The 15,084-nt window shown below is 44.6% G+C and overlaps 1 pseudogene; it reads left to right on the forward strand.

The window, feature by feature from the left end:
- Positions 1–1,639: 1,639 nt before the first annotated feature.
- LOC137219638 (stress-induced-phosphoprotein 1 pseudogene) lies at positions 1,640–3,807 on the forward strand (annotated as a pseudogene).
- Positions 3,808–15,084: the final 11,277 nt, after the last annotated feature.

Raw genomic sequence — 15,084 nt, forward strand, 5'->3', positions numbered from 1 at the left:
GGGATGACGGACAGAAACATGCCTGAAGACCACTGCACACCACCGGGCAAGGGCTCTGGGTTCAGGCTCCAGTGGTGGGAGATGAGCACGTGCTCACTCTCCCCATTCAAACCCCTGCTGATCAAGAACAATTTTACAGAGAAAGCTCAATCAAGAGCTAGAGATCAGGGCTCAGCCTGCGTCTAGGATCAGGGCTTAGGTTACGCACAAGGATGGGGCTCAGTCTATGACAGGGCTGGTACTGGAATTTGCACTTGAGCTGGGCTAGACCTGGGGTCTCGCTGCTCTTCCCTTGCGCTCCAACAGGATGTCCATCCCAACACCTGAAATAAACTGTTCTTCGTACCTGAAATAAATTGAGTGGGAATTCTAGCTTGAGATCAAGGATTTCAATACAAGAACTTTTAGAAGATTCACAGCGTCTGGGGCAGGATGGGGATCTGGTACCAAGGGCTGGTTAGTATTCCTCTTCTTGTGGAGCAGCTCAAGCCCCTCAACCAGGCCCTTCCCTGGCACTGCAGCCGGTGCCAGTGCCTCCCTCCTCCTCCTGAGTTCCACAGCCCTGAGAGGACCAGAGTCTAGCGCGATTATAGTCTGACTGTTCTGCGTAAGAGCTCTGCACCGCCCCCATGCCCCATTCCTAACACAGCGGAGTACAGAGGGGAACCCTCTCCCTCTGTGATCATCGGGAGTGGTGGCTTCCTGGGGCAGGAGGAGGGTCTGCACTGGGGGTCATCCTGTGACCCTAGTCCAGCACCAGAAGAGAGGGTGTGTGGAGACCCAAAGAGTCCTGGAGAACATGACAGCAGTGGGCAAGGTGGGACCCCAAAGGGAGGAACAGGACAGGTGGTCCCAGGGCTGACCAGGCAGACATTTGCCTAGACACAGCGGCAGTGGGGCTGGCAGATGCTCAGCTTCGCCTATGTACCTTCCGGAGGTAAGGCCTCGCCAGCTTCGAAGGTGGGCCTCCCCTTCCTGGCTCTCTCTCCCGGGCTCCCAGCCCTCTGGTGGAGGAGTGGGGGTGGGGTGAGGGATCAGCTTACACTCCTCATGTGCCCCTTGTCATGTGCCTGCCCGATCCAGACCTTATTCCCGCCCCCCCCCCACCCCGTCTGTTACCTTGCTCCTCAGAGAAGTGTTGCTATTATGGCCCAAGGGCTCCAGCCACTTGACCAGGACAGAATAGGGGGCTCACAGGAGGAACAGAGAGAAGAGTATGGGGGAGTGACTTTACACCTGTAAGTACTGGAGATGTCAGGGAAGGCTTCCTGGAGGAGAGGGGGGAGGACAGGATAGGAAAGGGGAGGGCACTAGCAGAGACCACTAGTTGTCCCTGAATATTCCTCCTCCCGTTCTTCATTACTAATACAATCCCTTATTTTTTTTAATTTATTTTTTGGCTGTGCCGTGCACCATGTGGGATCTTAGTTTCTCAGTTCCCCGACCAGGGATCGAACCCGTGCCCCCTGCATTGGGAGCGTGGAGTCTTAACCACTGGACCACTAGGGAAGTCCCCACTATCCCTTATTCTTAGCTGGGCATGGGGTGGTCCAGAATAAAGACTGTATTTCCTAGCCTCCCTTGTAGTGGGTGTGACCATGTGACCCCGTTCTGGCCAATAGGATGAGTGCCGTGAGGGATGTACGGTAAGTGTCCCCAAAAGGAAAAGGTGTTACTCTTTGTCCTTCTCCTTCTTGCCGACTGAAATGTGAAACTCAAGCTCTTGGACCATGAAGTAGAGGCTGTGAGTGGAAGATGGTGGAACAAAAAAGGAAGGTCCTAGACATCCTTGTAAAGTCACCTGACCGACCGTGGACTAACCACCTCCAAACTTGTTTTGTGTGAGAGAGAAATAAATGTCTGTCTTATTCAAACCACTGTTATTTGGGGTTTCCTGGGTTGTTTTTTTTTTTTTTTTTTACTGTCCTAGCCTTGACTTTACACCTGTGTTGGGTAGAAACTTTGCACGGCCTCCCTTCTCTGACTCAGCAGCCCCCAACTCAGCCAACCTGAGCGGGGCTCCCTCAGTGGGGGCAGTGGACGTCTTTGGGGCGTGCATCTCTTTCAGGCAGCCCAGTCTTTTAGGCGCTCTTAGCCCTTCATGATTTTCCTCTCTTCACCCTTCTCCATGTCTCCCCAGCAAGCACCCTCCACTTGGGCTAAGTGGGAACCCTCATCCTTTCCAGGTTCATTTCCAACTCCATGCTTTTGCTCCTGTCTCAAGAAGGAGTAGGCAGTATGAACTGCCCATTAACCAAGGAAGAAATTGGAAAAAGTGCAATTTTTACCTTTAATAAAAACTCTGGCTGCAGAGAAACAAAAATCTGCTTGAAGCTGTCAGAGGGTCAACAAAATAGTGAAGAATTCCTAGAGCAAGATACAGGAGGAGAGGGCTTCCCTGGTGGTGCAGTGGTTGAGAGTCCGCCTGCCGATGCAGGGGACGCGGGTTCGTGCCCTGGTCCGGGAAGATCCCACATGCCGCAGAGCGGCTGGGCCCATGAGCCGTGGCCGCTGAGCCTGTGCGTCTGGAGCCTGTGCTCCGCAACGGGAGAGGCCACAGCAGTGAGAGGCCCGCGTACCGCAAAAAAAAAATAGAAACACTCTCAGAGGATGGTTGCAAAACTCTTGCCTTCAAGCCTGACTGGGGCAAGGGCTATTCATGAAAAGCAGAAGCTCTTGAGTTCTTAAACCCATTTGAAGAAGCCAAGCGAACGTATGAGGAGGGTTTAAAACACAAAGCAAACAATCCTCAGCTCAAAGAGTGTTTACAGAGTATATGGAGGCGTGGCCGGCAGACAGGAAAGTCATGACCCCTTCCAACATGTCCAGTCTGTACCAGAAGTTGGAGCGTGATCCCAGGACAATACCTCCACCACCACCTCCTCCCAGAAAGGAGACCAAGCCAGAGCCAATGGAAAAAGATCTTCAGGAGAGTAAGAAGCAGGCACTGAAAGGAAAAGAATTGGGGAATGATGCTTGTAAGAAGAAAGATTCTGACGCAACCTTGAAGCTCTATGACAGAGCCACAGGCCTGGACCCCACCAACATTACTTTTGTGACCAACCAAGCAGCCGTGTACATTGAAAAGGGCAACTACAGTGAATTCCGGGAGCTTTTTGAGAAGGCCATTGAAGTTGGCCCAGAAGACTACCGACAGACTACCAGAGCTTATGCTCAAATTGGCAAGGCCTATTTCAAAGAAAAGTACAAGGGTGCCATCCATTTCTACAACAAGTCTCTGGCAGAGCACTGAAGCCCAGATGTGCTCAAGAAATGCCAACAGGAAGAGAAAATCCTGCAGGAGCAAGAGTGACTGGCCTACATAAACCCTGAGTGGGCTTTAGAGGAGAAGAACAAAGGCAATGCATGTTTTCAGAAAAGGAACTATCCCCAGGCCAGGAAGCATTAAATGGAAGCCATCAAACAGAACTCAAAAGATGCTAAATGGTACAGCAATCAAGCTTCCTGCTATAGCAAACTCTTGGAGTTTCAGATGGCACTCAAGGACTGGGAGGAATGTATCCCGCTAGAGCCAACGTTCATCAAGGGCTATACATGGAAAGCAGCTGCCCTAGAAGTGACGAAAGACTACCCAAAGGCCACAAATGTCTACCAGAAGGCATCAGACCTGGACGCCAACTGTAAAGGAAGCAGCAGATGGTTACCAATGCTACCTCATGGCCCAGTACAACCAACACGACAGCCTGAAGATGTGAAGTGATGGGCCGTGGCTGCCTTGAGGTGCAGCAGATAATGAATGACCCGGCCATGCAGCTCATCCTGGAACAGGTGCAGAAGTACCCCTAGGAATGTAAATTGGTACAGCCACTATGGAAAACAGCATGGAGGTTCCTCAAAAAACAAAAAAAGAGTTGCCATATGATCCAGCAATCCCACTCCTGGGCATATATCCAGACAAAACTATAATTTGAAAAACATGCACCCCTATGTTCATAGCAGCACTATTTACAGTAGCCAAGACATGGAAACAACCTAAATGTCCATCGACAGATGAATGGATAAAGAAGATGTGGTACATATACACAATGGAATATTACTCAGCCATAAAAAAGAATGAAATAATGCCATTTGCAGCAACATGGATGGACCTGGAGATTATCATACTAAGTGAAGTAAGTCAGACAGAGAAAGACAAATACCATATGATATCACTTATATGTGGAATCTAAAATATGATACAAATCAACATATCTACAAAACAAAAAGACACTCACAGATATAAAGAACAGACTTGTGGTTGCTGAAGTGGGGTGGGTAGGAGAAGGAAGAATTGGGAGTTTGGGATTAGCAGAGGCAAACTGTTATATACAGGATGGATAAACAACAAGGTCCTACTGTAGAGCACAGGGAACTATATTCAATATCCTGTGACAAACCATAATGGAAAAGAATATGAAAAAAAACATAATGGAAAAGAAATATCCTGTGACAAACCATAATGGAAAAGAATATATATATATATATACACACACACCACACACACACACATATATATATGGGACCTGGGCCCCTTTGCTCAGTGCTGCAGTGCTTGCACCTGGACACACATCTCCTCGAGCAACAAAATACAAAGGAAGTATCAATATAAGGGACTAAAAATAACTGCATGCATGCACAGTTGGGGCAAATTCTGGACAATGAGATACAAAGAGACCAAAAAGCCCAACTGCCACTTCTGAAGAGCTGACAGCAAAAGCAGGGGACTGCACATGCCCCCTGCACACAACACCACCAAAGGGATGGGCAAACCTCCTAAGCCACCCCTCTGGCCCGACCCCTTGTCACACCCCTACCCTCACCCCATATTAGAAACCTGCTCGCCCCACCTCAGAGTGAGCAAGTAAGGGAACCTGTTGTTTGTTCTCGCTCCCCCCCTGCTGTGGCAGGAGCCCCAATAAAGCCTTGCCTGAATTTCTTGTCTGGCCTCTGATCAACTTCTATTGATTAAGGAGGCCAAGAACCCTGATCGGTAACATACTTTGTGGGCCAAGAACCCTGATCAGTAACATAATTTGTGGTGACACCACGAAGAGACTATTGTCCCCTTCCCAGGAGAGGATCTGGGCACCTCTGGAACCACTGAACGCAGCTACCCTGTGGTGACAAGCGGCCGCCTGAACCTCTTGTTTCAGCGTCACCACGTTTGGTTAAGTCTGCCTTCCTGGCCCCTGAGGGCCTCAGTACCCTCATTCAGGCAACGTTTTTCCCCTCTCCTTCTTTTTCCCTCACCACTTTCTCTTTCCCCTTTGTCCCTTTCCCTCTCCTGAAATCTCTCTACTTCTCTCTCTGTCCTCTCTTACTTCTGTCCTTTCCTTCCAAGAAAGTGGATATGAGGCAGCCACAGCATCACTCCTCTCAGCCTGTGAGACCTGCTCCCTCTGGCTGGCAATGGCTCACCTTGACAGGTGACAAGCAGAAGTGGGAGAGGCTCACCTCACACCTTGGTCCAGTGGGCTCTCCCCGACTGGAGATTTGTGAGTGATAGAGGTTCAAACATATCGTGTAGCATCTGGAAGTCTGATCGTCCCAATATTCTTGCCTTTATTTTCCTGCCTCCAAGAGAAGTCCTGTTGGGAACGGGCTGAAGCAGCAGATTTCTATATACTGGTGTACACGTGGGTGAGAGTCCCACCTGTGGGTTGGGGACCCACAGATGACGTACAACTGGCTGGTTTCCAGGCTTGATCACCTGGTGGGCAGTGGACTGGGTGCTCCCTCCTTCACTGGCCCTTTCTGGAAGCGCACAGATTGTTGCCTGAATAGACACCGACAGGGGGCAGGTTGAAATAGCAATCTCTGTCTCTTTCTCTCTTTCAGTCTTTTCTGTCCCTCCTCCCTTTACCTCTCCTTTGGTCCTCACGCTTATACTTCCATCCCCCTTCATCCTGAAGACTCCTTGTTTGTATCTTTAAGTTTCTGTCATTGGTACTTGTTTTTTTTTGGCTGCATTGGGTCTTTGTTGCTGTGTGCGGGCTTTCTCTAGTTGCGGCAAGCGGGGGCTACTCTTCATTGAGGTGCACGGGCTTCTCATTGCAGTGGCTTCTCTTGTTGCGGAGCTCGGGCTCTAGGCGCACAGACTTCAGTAGTTGTGGCACACAGGCTCCGTAGTTGTGGCTCACGGGCTCTAGAGAGCAGGCTTCAGTAGTTGTGGCACACAGGCTCAGTAGTTGTGGCTCGTGGGCTCTACAGTGCAGGCTCAGTGGTTATGGCACACGGGTGCGCACGGGCTTAGTTGCCCTGCGGCATGTGGGATCCTCCTGGACCAGGACTCAAACCCATGTCCCCTGCATTGGCAGGCAGATTCCCAACCATTGCACCACCAGGGAAGCCCCCGGTACATGTTTTTGAAAGGACCTTTGTTTTATGTAGTTTTGTCTGTCTAACTGCTCGTGCAAGTCTCTGCCAACATTGTGAGCATGGTGGAACATTTACACCTTGAAATGAAAATGCAGCCCACATAAACTGAGACTCCAGCCTTGGGTTACTTAGTGAGATTTTTTGTTTTTTTAATTAATTTATTTATTTGGTTGTGCTGGGTCTTAGTTGCGGCAGGCGGATTCCTCAGTTATGGCGTGTGAACTCTTAGTTGCGGCATGCATGTGGGATCTAGTTCCCTGACCAAGGATCGAACCCAGGCCCCCTGCATTGGGAGCGTGGAGTCTTATCCACTGCGCCACCAGGGAAGTCCTACTTAATGAGATTTTATTTTATTTTTTTGCGGTACGCGGGCCTCTCACTGTTGTGGCCTCTCCCGTTGCAGAGCACAGGCTCCGGACGCACAGGCTCAGCGGCCATGGCTCACGGGCCCAGCCACTCCGCAGCATGTGGGATCTTCCCGGACCAGGGCACGAAACCGTGTCCCCTGCATCGGCAGGCAGACTCTCAACCACTGCGCCACCAGGGAAGCCCTACTTAGATTTTAAAGAGCAAAAAAAGAAGAGAGGAGCTTGCCTCTCTCTCCTCTGCCTTTGTAACGTAATTCTGCCTGGGCTCTCAGGAACCACCTGATTCATCTGTAGTCCCCCAGACTGAGGTGAAAAGAAAAAAGAGGGTTTTTAAATTCAAGCGGGAAAACTCTGAGATCTCTGGTTCTGTCTTTACGTAAAAACTAACTTGTAAATAAGCTGTATTTAATTAACTTAAAGAAAATTGAGTACTTATATACATTCTCAGAAATTTAAAAGAAAACTCACCAGAATATATTTCAGGTTCATGTGATCTGGGAAATATTCAATATTGAATTAATATCTGATATTAGAGCTAGCTTAAGCTTATGGGTTTAATTAATACAGACCTGTCTTTAGAGTCATCAACATTATTTATTTATTTTTGGCTACATTGGGTCTTCGTTGTTGCCTGCGGGCTTTCTCTAGTTGCGGCAAGCGGGGGCTGTTCGTCATTGCAGTGCACGGGCTTCTCATTGCAGTGGCTTCTCTTGCTGCGGAGCACGGGCTCTAGGCGCGTGGGCTTCAGTAGTTTTGGCTCGTGGGCTCTAGAGTGCAGGCTCAGTAGTTGTGGTGCACGGGCTTAGTTGCTCCGCGGCATGTGGGATCTTCCTGACCAGGGCTCGAACCCGTGTCCCCTGCATTGGCACGTGGATTCTTAACCACTGGGTCAGCAGGGAAGTCCCAGGAGTCCCAGTATGTAGGGTTACTGAAAGTTAATAAGTGCATATTGTTTCTGTTATGAAATTTGTCAACAGGGAAGATAATCTCATATGATTAAATTTTTAAGTAAAGGTAACTGAGATAACAGCTTTTTGGTAAACTCTATAGGAATAATTATGTTTTGGAAATGTCCATCTAAATAGTCTCTCCAAATTTTGGTAGGGTGAAACTAAATTAAGTTAAATGATAGGAACTCATTGAGTATCCAGGCCATTTCAAATAAGACGAAATATTGGAATATTAATTGCTAAACAGGTCTAAATTTACCTACTTTTCTCTTCTTGTGAGAGAGAAACTAAAGCTGTTTGGTGCTGCCTTGAGATGTTCTCTACCAATCTACAGAATGCTAATGTAAAAGACAGTTCATGGTTCCTTAAGGAAAGTAGGATGTTTGTTTTCAGAAAAGAAGGTATGAAGAATGGAAATATATTTCGTTAAAGGAAAAAGGGTGACTTTTGTCCTAGAGCTGGTTTATTTTTGAATGGAAAGAATAAGGGACAGGATAATATGGCTACAGAAAGCTGCAGAAGGTTTGTGGGAAAGGAACATTGAGAAAAGAATTTTGTACATGGTCAGGATTTTCTAAAGTTATGTTAAATTTAATTAGGTAAATGGATTTTCTTAAGAGTAGGCTTATGCAAGACTGGATTTTGTTTCTCTCTCTCATAAGAGAACAAAGCTTTCCTGGAATGCTGCTTTTGATAACAGATTATGTGAGTTTCTGTGCCTTTAAGTGATCTGTTTTTATTTATTTTTAAAATAATTTTTTAAAAATTTATTTTTATTTTTGGCTGCCTTGGGTCTTTGTTGCTGCATGCGGGTTTTTCTCTAGTTGTGGTGAGCGGGGCCTACTCTTCGTTGCAGTTGGCAGGCTTCTTATTGGGTGGCTTCTCTTGTTGCAGAGCACGGGATCTAGGTGCACGGGCTTCAGTAGTTGTGGCACTCGGGCTCAGTAGTTGTGGCTCGCAGGCTCTAGAGTGCAGGCTCAGTAGTTGTGATGCATGGGCTTAGTTGCTCCACGGCATGTGGGATCTTCCCGGACCAGGGCTCGAACCTGTGTCCCCTGCACTGTCAGGCAGATTCTTAACCACTGCGCCACCAGGGAAGTCCCTGTTTTTACTTTTGAAATCTTTTTTTCACCTTAGCTCAAGGAATAATTGTTTCACAGCGACCTACAATTCTATCCAACAAGGTGTTTTAAAACTTCTCAAAAGTTTTGACAGACTTCCCAAATGTGAAATTCTAATTAAAGTTCTTTTGACCTCCAGCTAACTTTTGGATGCTTCAAACAGCCCCTGGAGCACCCCAAAGAGAGATCCTAAACTAATTGGGTTCATTTGGTATGTTAAATTACATGGGAAACACTGTCCAAACTTGCTGCTGCCTGTGTCAGATAGAATCATCAGGCTCTCCTCAATTTTATCATAGCCACCAAACAGATAGGGGAAAGGGTTTGGGGCTCTTCTGCTGTCTAGTCTCTCACCTTACTCTATGTCCAAAAAATCCCCTGTGGGAATACTCCAACCTCTAGGTCCTCAGGTCCTGACCCCCATGGCATCTTCCGTTGTGCCCAACTCCAATTCTTCCAGGAGTTCCTTTTTGCACCTCTAGGACTCCCTTCACTCCAGGTCTTGGCAGCCCATACCTTTTTACAAACTACCTATTGGGCTGGCCAACTCCAAGCAGTCCACATCCTAGTCTTTATAGATGCTCAATTTGGAGGAATATACCCTAACATAGGGAACCTTGTTATAGGACATAAGCTTATAGACAACAGATCCCCCTCAAGGGAGAGCCCCGGCAATGCACTGGAACTGGTTCAAATGTCCCTTATTGGGGACCCCTTGCTTGAGGGACTGGTTAGGTGATGGGAGAGTAGAGGACACTCAAAATCCCATTAGGCAAGAGGGATTTCAGAGGACACTCCGACCCACTTCTGACAAAAGCTTCCTGGTAAAATGTCTCTGGGATGTTGGACTTCATTTCTAAAAGTGCTCTTGGTTGAAGCTTACTCAACGTGGGATGATCCTCTTCTAAGCCAGAAGAAACATCTCTGGAGTGTATCCTTAAAAATTGGGAAATTTTCGATTGGTTCAAGATGGCGGAGTAGAAAGACGTGCTCTCACTCCCTCTTGCGAGAGCACCAGAATCACAACTAACTGCTGAGTGGTCATTGACAGGAAGACACTGGAACTCACCAAGGAGGATATCCCACATCCAGAGACAAAGGAGAGCCAAAATGAGACGGTAGGAGGGGCGCAATCACAATAGAATCAAACCCCATAACTGCTGGGTGGGTGAGTCACAAACTGGAGAACACTTATACCACAGAAGTCCACCCACTGGAGTGAAGGTTCGGAGCCCCACGTCAGGCTTCCCAACCTGGGGGTCCGGCAATGGGAGGAGGAATTCCTAGAGAATCAGACGATGAAGGCCAGTGGGATTTGATTGCAGGACTTTGACAGGACTGGTGGAAACAGAGACTCCACTCTTGGAGGGCACACACAAAGTAGTGTGCGCGTCGGGACCCAGGGGAAGGAGCAGTGACCCCATAGGACTGAACAAGACCTACCTGCTGGTGTTGGAGGGTCTCCTGCAGAGGTGGGGGGTGGCTGTGTCTCACCGTGGGGACAAGGACACTGGCAGCAGAAGTTCTGGGAAGTACTCCTTGGCGTGAGCCCTCCCAGAGTCCGCCATTAGCCCCAGCAAAGAGCCCAGGTAGGCTCCAGTGTTGGGTCACCTCAGGCCAAACAACCAACAGAGAAGGAACCCAGCTCCACCCATCAGGAGACAAATGGAGTAAAGTTTTACTCAGCTCTGCCCACCAGAGAAACAGCCAGCTCTACCCACCACCAGTCTCTCCCATCAAGAAACTTGCACAAGCCTCTTGTATAGCTTCATCCACCAGAGGGCAGACAGCATAAGCAAGAAGAATTACAGTCCTGCAGCCTGTGGAACAAAAACACATCACAGAAAGATAGACAAGATGAAAAGGCAGCGGGCTACGTACCAGATGAAGGAACAAGATAAAACCCCAGAAAAACAACTAAATGAATTGGAGATAGGCAACCTTCCAGAAAAAGAATTCAGAATAATGATAGTGGAGATGATCCAGGACCTCGGAAAAAGAATGGAGGCAAAGATCAAAAATATGCAAGAAATGTTTAACAAAGACCTAGAAGAATTAAAGAACAAACAAACAGAGATGAACAATACAATAACTGAAGTGAAAAATACACTAGAAGGAATCAATAGCAGAATAACTGAGGCAGAAGAACGGATAAGTGACCTGGAAGACAGAATGGTGGAATTCACTGCCACGGAACACAATAAAGAAAAAAGAATGAAAAGAAATGAAGACAGCCTAAGAGATCTCTGGGACAACATTAAACGTAACAACATTCACATTATAGGGGTCCCAGAAGAGGAAGACAGAGAGAAAGGACTCTAGAAAATATTTGAAGAGATTACAGTCAAAAACTTCCTTAACATGGGAAAGGAAATATCCACCCACGTCCAGGAAGTGCAGACAGTCCCATACAGGACAAACCCAAGGAGAAACATGCTGAGACACATAGTAATCAAATCAAATCAAACCCAAGGAGAAACATGCTGAGACACATAGTAAGCAAATTGACTAAAAAATTAAAGAGAAGGAAAACTCACTGAAAGCAGCAAGGGAAAAATGACAAATAACATACCAGGGAACTCCCATAAGGTTAACAGATGATTTCTCAGCAGAAACTCTGCAAGCCAGAAGGGAGTGGCATGACATATTTAAAGTGATGAAAGGGAAGAACCTAAAACCAAGATTATTCTGCTCAGCAAGGATCTTATTCAGATTCGATGGAGAAATCAAAAACTTTACAGACAAGCAAAAGCTAAGAGAATTCAGCACCACCAAACCAGCTCTACAACAAATGCTAAAGGAACTTCTCTAAGTGGGAAACACAAAAGAAGAAAAAGACCTACAAAAACAAACCCAAAACAATTAAGAAAATGGTAATAGGAACATATATATTGATAATTACCTTAAACGTGAATGGATTAAATGCTCTACCCAAAAGACACAGGCTTGCTGAATGCATACAAAAACAAGACCCACATATATGCGGTCTACAAGAGACCCACTTCAGATCTAGGGACACATACAGACTGAAAGTGAGGGGATGGGAAAAGATATTCCATGCAAATGGAAATCAAAAGAAAGCTGGAGTAGCAATACTCATATCAGATAAAATAGATTTTAAAATAAAGAATGTTACAAGAGACAGGAAGGACACTACATAATGATCAAGGGATCAATCCAAGAAGAAGATATAACAATTATGAATATATATGCACCCAACATAGGAGCACCTCAATACATAAGGCAACTGCTAACAGCTCTAATACTCATATCAGATAAAATAGATTTTAAAATAAAGAATGTTACAAGAGACAGGAAGGACACTACATAATGATCAAGGGATCAATCCAAGAAGAAGATATAACAATTATGAATATATATGCACCCAACATAGGAGCACCTCAATACATAAGGCAACTGCTAACAGCTCTAAATAAACAGTAACACAATAATAGTGGGGGACTTTAACACCTCATTTATGCCAATGGACAGATCATCCAGATGGAAAATTAATAAGGAAACACAAGCTTTAAATGTCACAATAGACCAGATAGATTTAATTGATATTTATAGGACATTCCATCCAAAAACAGCAGATTACACTTTCTTCTCAAGTGTGCATGGAACATTCTCCAGGATAGATCACATCTTGGGTCACAAATCAAGCCTCAGTAAATTTAAGAAAATTGAAATCATATCAAGCATCTTTTCTGACCACAATGCTATGAGACTAGATATCAATTACAGGGAAAAAAACGTAAAAAACACAAACACATAGAGGCTAAGCAATACGTTACTAAATAACCAAGAGATCACTGAAGAAACCAAAGAGGAAATCAACAAATACCTAGAGACAAATGACAATGAAAACACGACAATCCAAAACCTATGGGATGCAGCAAAAGCAGTTCTAAGAGGGAAGTTTATAGCAATACTATCCTACCTCAAAAAACAACAAATATCTCAAATAAACAATCTAACCTTACACCTAAAGGAACTAGAGAAAGAAGAACAAACAAAACCCAAAGTTAGTAGAAGGAAGGAAATCATAAAGATCAGAGCAGAAATAAATGAAATAGAGACAAAGAAAACAATAGCAAAGATCAATAAAACTAAAAGCTGGTTCTTTGAGAAGATAAACAAAATTGATAAACCATTAGCCAGACTCATCAAGAAAAAGAGGGAGAGGACTCAAATCAATAAAATTAGAAATGAAAAAGGAGAAGTTACAAAAGACACCGCTTCATCTCTACAAGCAACTCTATGCCAATAAAATGGACAACCTGGAAGAAATGGACAAATTCTCAGAAAGGTATAACCTTCCAAGACTGAACCAGGAAGAAATAGAAAATATGAACAGACCAATCACAAGCACTGAAATTGAAACTGTGATTAAAAATCTTCCAACAAACAAAAGTCCAGAACCAGATGGCTTCACAGGTGAATTCTATCAAACATTTACAGAAGAGCTAACACCCATCCTTCTCAAATTCTTTCAAAAAATTGCAGACGAAGGAAAATTCCCAAAGTCATTCTATGAGGCCACCATCACCCTGATACCAAAATCAGACAAAGATACTATAAAAAAAGAAAACAACAGATTAATATCACTGATAAATATAATGCAAAAATCCTCAACAAAATATTAGCAAACAGAATCCAACAACATATTAAAAGGATCATACACCATGATCAAGTGGGATTTATCCCAGGGATGCAAGGATTCTTCAATATACGCAAATCAATCAATGTGATACACCATATTAACAAACTGAAGAATAAAACCCATATGATCATCTCAATAGATGCAGAAAAAGCTTTTGACAAAATTCAACACCATTTATGATAAAAACTCTCCAGAAAGTGGGCATAGAGGGAACCTACCTCAACATAATAAAGGGTGTATACGACAAGCCCACAGCAAACACCATTCTCAATGGTGAAAAACTGAAAGCATTTCCTCTAAGATCAGCAACAAGACAAGGTTGCCCACTCTCACCACTATTATTCAACATAGTTTTGGAAGTCCTAGCCACAGCAATCAGAGAAGAAAAAGAAATAAAAGGAATACAAATTGGAGAAGAAGAAGTAAAACTGTCACTGTTTGCAGATGACATGATACTATACAGAGAGAATCCTAAAGATGCCACCAGAAAACTACTACAGCTAATGAATAAAACTGGTAAAGTTGCAGGATACAAAATTAATGGACAGAAATCTCTTGCATTCCTGTACACTAATGATGAAACATCTGAAAGAGAAATTAAAGAAACACTCCCATTTACCATTGCAACAAAAAGAAGAAACTACCTAGGAATAAACCTACCTAGGGACAAAAGACCTGTATGCAGAAAACTATAAGACACTGATGAAAGAAATTAAAGATGATACAAACAGATGGAGAGATATACCATGTTCTTGGATTGGAAGAATCAACATTGTGAAAATGACTACACTACCCAAAGCAATCTACAGATTCAATGCAATCCCTATCAAATTACCAATGGCATTTTTTACAGAGCTAGAACAAAAAATCTTAAAATTTGTATAGAGACACAAAAGACCCCGAATAGCCAAAGCAGTCATGAGGGAAAAAAAACGGAGCTGGAGGAATCAGGCTCCCTGACTTCAGACTATACTACAAAGCTACAGTAATCAAGACAATATGGTACTGGCACAAAAGCAGAAATATAGATCAACGGAACAGGATAGAAAGTCCAGAGGTAAACCCACACACCTATGGTGAACTGATCTATGACAAAGGAGGCAAGGATATACAATGGAAGAAAGACAGTCTCTTCCATAAGTGGTGCTAGGAAAACTGGACAACTACATGTAAAAGAATGAAATTAGAACACTCCCTAACACCATACACAAAAATAAACTCAAAATGGATTAGAGACCTAAATGTAAGACCAGACACTATAAAACTCTTAGAGGAAAACATAGGAAGAACACACTTTGACATAAATCACAGCAAGATCTTTTTTCATCCATCTCCTAGAGTAATGGAAATAAAAACAAAAATAAACAAATAGGACCTAATGAAACTCAAAAGCTTTTGCACAGCAAAGGAAACTACAAACGAGACAAAAAGACAACCCTCAGAATGGGAGAAAATATTTGCAAACGAATCAACGGACAAAGGATTAATCTCCAAAATATATAAACAGCTCATGCAGCTCAATATTAAAAAAAACAAACACCCCAATCCAAAAATGCGCAGAAGACCTAAATAGACATTTCTCCAAAGAAGACATACAGATG

Source organism: Pseudorca crassidens, chromosome 1 (assembly GCF_039906515.1).
Source record: "Pseudorca crassidens isolate mPseCra1 chromosome 1, mPseCra1.hap1, whole genome shotgun sequence".
Classification (NCBI taxonomy): domain Eukaryota; kingdom Metazoa; phylum Chordata; class Mammalia; order Artiodactyla; family Delphinidae; genus Pseudorca; species Pseudorca crassidens.